Genomic DNA, 4,540 nt, shown 5'->3' with positions numbered 1-4,540 from the left:
GAGAGAACCTGTGGACGTCTGCCTTTAGGATGGGGAGGGACGCTTACAGTGGGGTCACTGTGAACCGTGTGGAGGTCCGGTTTAAACTTCGAGAGGACATCGGCAGGCGGGTGGATTGGGCAGACTGACGGCGGACACAGTTCCATGCGGAGAAACGGGAAGCGATTCATTTGGGGGGGGGGAAGAACGCGGAGAGATGGAGTAAAATAACATTTACAACATTAAAGGGACCGCAGGTGCGGAGGGAGCTCAGGGTACATGTGTGTAAATCATTAAAGGTGACAGGACAGGTGGAGAGAGGGCAGGTTATAAAGCAGACAGTATCCTGGGCTTTATTAATAGGGGCAGAGAGTACAAGAGCAGGGAGGGTGTGTTGAGCTGGTATAAGGCACAGGTTGAGAGAGAGCGGGTAATAAAGCAGACAATATCCAGGGCTTTATTAATAGCGGCAGAGAGCACAAGAGCAGGGTGAGTGTGTTGAGCTGGTGTAAGACACAGGTTGAGAGAGAATCGTTCCAGGGATAAGGAACTTCAGTGCCATGGGTAGATTAGAGAAATTTGGACTGTTCTCCTTGGAGAACAGATGGTCGAGAGGAGATTCGATCGAGGTTTCAAAACTGTGAGGGGTCCAGAACAGGGTGGAGAGGGAGAAACTGTTCCCATTGGCGGAAGGATGGAGAACCAGAGGGGATACAGATTTAAGGGAATTGGGGACAGGAGAAGAAACATTTTCACCCAGCGAGTGGTTAGGGTCTGGAACGCGCTGTCTGAGAGTGTGGGCGAGACCGGGTCAATCGTTTGGTTAGGATCTGGAACGCACTGTCTGAGAGTGTGGGGGAGACAGGGTCAATCGAGTGGTTAGGATCTGGAACGCACTGAGAGTGTGGGGAAGACAGGGGTGAACGAGTGGTTAGGATCTGGAATGCACTGTCTGAAAGTGTGTGGGAGACACGGTCAATCGAGTGGTTAGGATCTGGAATGCACTGTCTGAAAGTGTGGGGGAGACAGGGTCAATCGAGTGGTTAGGATCTGGAATGCACTGACTGATCGTATGGGGGAGATATGGTCAATCGAGTGGTTAGGGTCTGGAACGCACTGTCTGAGAGTGTGGGGGAGACAGGGTCAATCTAGTGGTTAGGGTCTGGAACGCACTGTCTGAGAGTGTGGGGGAGACAGGGTCAATCAACTGGTTAGGATCTGGAACGCACTGTCTGAGAGTGTGGGGGAGACAGGGTCAATCTAGTGGTTAGGGTCTGGAACGCGCTGTCTGAGAGGGTGGGGGAGACGGGGTCAATCGAGTGGTTAGGGTCTGGAACGCACTGTCTGAGAGTGTGGGGTAGACAGGGTCAATCGAGTGGTCAGGATCTGGAATGCACTGTCTGAGAGTGTGGGGGAGACAGGGTCCATCGAGGCAGTTGAAAGGGAATTGGATCGCTCTCTGAAAGGGAAGTGTTGTCAGGGTAACGGGGAGAAGGGGAGGCGAGCGGGACCAGCTGAATTGTCAGTCTGTGGAATTCTCTTCCCCCCACCCCACAGAAAGCAGTGGGGGCCGGGGCGTTGAATATATTCGAAGCTGATTCAGACAGGTTTCTGATCGACAGGGGGAGGAGGGAGGCGAGGGTTGTGGTGGAGGTGGGAGGACAGACAGGAGAGCGGAGCTGAGACCACGATCAGATCAGCCACCATCTTCGTAGCAGCGATGGATGGACAGTCTCCTGGGGAACACAGAGAGAACCTGTGGACGTCTGCCTTTAGGACGTTGGAGAGAGCATGTAAAAGATTGACGAGAATCGTTACAGGGAAAAGGAACTTCAGTTCCATGGGTAGATTTGAGAAATTTGGACTGTTCTCCTTGGAGAATCGAAGGTCGAGAGGAGATTCGATCGAGGTTTCAAAACTGAGGGGTCCAGAACAGAGTGGAGGGGGAGAAAGTGTTCCCACTGGCGGAAGGATGGAGAACCAGAGGGGATACAGATTTAAAGGGATTGGCGACAGGAGATAAAACTTTTTCGCCCAGCGAGTGGTTAGGATCTGGAACGCATGGAGATTGTGGAGGAGACAGGGTCAATTGAGTGGTTAAGATCTGGAACGCACTGTCTGAGAGTGTGGGGGAGACAGGGTCAATCGAGTGGTTAGGGTCTGGAACGCGATGTCTGAGAGTGTGGGGGAGACAGGGTCAATCGAGTGGTTAGGATCTGGAACGCACTGTCTGAGAGTGTGGGGGAGACAGGGTCAATCGAGTGGTTAGGATCCGGAACACACAGAGTGTGGGCGAGACAGGGTCAATCGAGTGGTTAGGAACTGGAATGCACTGTCTGAGAGTGTGGGGGAGACAGGGTCAATCGAGTGGTTAGGGTCTGGAATGCACTGTCTGAGAGTGTGGGGGAGACAGGGTCAATCGAGTGGTTAGGGTCTGGAACGCACTGTCTGAGAGTGTGGGGGAGACAGGGTCAATCGAGTGGTTAGGATCTGGAACGCCCTGTCTGAGAGTGTGGGGGAGACAGGGTCCATCGAGGCAGTTGAAAGGGAATTGGATCGCTCTCTGAAAGGGAAGTGTTGTCAGGGTAACGGGGAGAAGGGGAGGCGAGCGGGAACAGCTGAGTTGTCAGTCTGTGGAATTCTCTTCCCCCACCCCACAGAGAGCAGTGGGGGCCGGGGCGTTGAATATATTCGAGGCTGAGTCAGACAGGTTTCTGATCGACAGGGGGAGGAGGGAGGCGAGGGTTGTGGTGGGGGTGGGAGGACAGACAGGAGAGCGGAGCTGAGACCACGATCAGATCAGCCACCATCTTCGTAGCAGCGATGGATGGACAGTCTCCTGGGGAACACAGAGAGAACCTGTGGACGTCTGCCTTTAGGACGTTGGAGAGAGCATGTAAAAGATTGACGAGAATCGTTACAGGGAAAAGGAACTTCAGTTCCATGGGTAGATTTGAGAAATTTGGACTGTTCTCCTTGGAGAATCGAAGGTCGAGAGGAGATTCGATCGAGGTTTCAAAACTGAGGGGTCCAGAACAGAGTGGAGGGGGAGAAAGTGTTCCCACTGGCGGAAGGATGGAGAACCAGAGGGGATACAGATTTAAAGGGATTGGCGACAGGAGATAAAACTTTTTCGCCCAGCGAGTGGTTAGGATCTGGAACGCATGGAGATTGTGGAGGAGACAGGGTCAATTGAGTGGTTAAGATCTGGAACGCACTGTCTGAGAGTGTGGGGGAGACAGGGTCAATCGAGTGGTTAGGGTCTGGAACGCGATGTCTGAGAGTGTGGGGGAGACAGGGTCAATCGAGTGGTTAGGATCTGGAACGCACTGTCTGAGAGTGTGGGGGAGACAGGGTCAATCGAGTGGTTAGGATCCGGAACACACAGAGTGTGGGCGAGACAGGGTCAATCGAGTGGTTAGGAACTGGAATGCACTGTCTGAGAGTGTGGGGGAGACAGGGTCAATCGAGTGGTTAGGGTCTGGAATGCACTGTCTGAGAGTGTGGGGGAGACAGGGTCAATCGAGTGGTTAGGGTCTGGAACGCACTGTCTGAGAGTGTGGGGGAGACAGGGTCAATCGAGTGGTTAGGATCTGGAACGCCCTGTCTGAGAGTGTGGGGGAGACAGGGTCCATCGAGGCAGTTGAAAGGGAATTGGATCGCTCTCTGAAAGGGAAGTGTTGTCAGGGTAACGGGGAGAAGGGGAGGCGAGCGGGAACAGCTGAGTTGTCAGTCTGTGGAATTCTCTTCCCCCACCCCACAGAGAGCAGTGGGGGCCGGGGCGTTGAATATATTCGAGGCTGAGTCAGACAGGTTTCTGATCGACAGGGGGAGGAGGGAGGCGAGGGTTGTGGTGGGGGTGGGAGGACAGACAGGAGAGCGGAGCTGAGACCACAATCGGATCAGACACCATCTCCGCAGCAGCGATGGATGGACAGTCTGCCGGGGAACACAGAGAGAACCTGTGGACGTCTGCCTTTAGGATGGGGAGGGACGCTTACAGTGGGGTCACTGTGAACCGTGTGGAGGTCCGGTTTAAACTTCGAGAGGACATCGGCAGGCGGGTGGATTGGGCAGACTGACGGCGGACACAGTTCCATGTGGAGAAACGGGAAGCGATTCATTTTGGGGGGTAAAGAACGCGGAGAGATGGTGTAAAATAGAATTTACAACATTAAAGGGGCTGCAGGATCATCCGTTCCTTCACTGTCGCTGGGTCAGAATCCTGGAACTCCCTCCCTAACAGCACCGTGGGTGTACCTACACTGCACGGACAAAATCCTGGACCTCCCTCCCTAACAGCGCCGTGGGTGTACCTACACCACAGGGACAAAATCCTGGAACTCCGTCCCTAACAGCGCCGTGGGTGTACCTACACTGCACGGACAAAATCCTGGACCTCCCTCCCTAACAGCGCCGTGGGTGTACCTACACCACATGGACAAAATCCTGGACCTCCCTCCCTAACAGCGCCGTGGGTGTACCTACACCACAGGGACAAAATCCTGGAACTCCCTCCCTAACAGCGCCGTGGGTGTACCTACACCACACGGACAAAATC

This window comes from Carcharodon carcharias (assembly GCF_017639515.1).
Source record: "Carcharodon carcharias isolate sCarCar2 chromosome 39 unlocalized genomic scaffold, sCarCar2.pri SUPER_39_unloc_3, whole genome shotgun sequence".
NCBI lineage: Eukaryota > Metazoa > Chordata > Chondrichthyes > Lamniformes > Lamnidae > Carcharodon > Carcharodon carcharias.
This window is presented reverse-complemented; position numbering follows the sequence as displayed.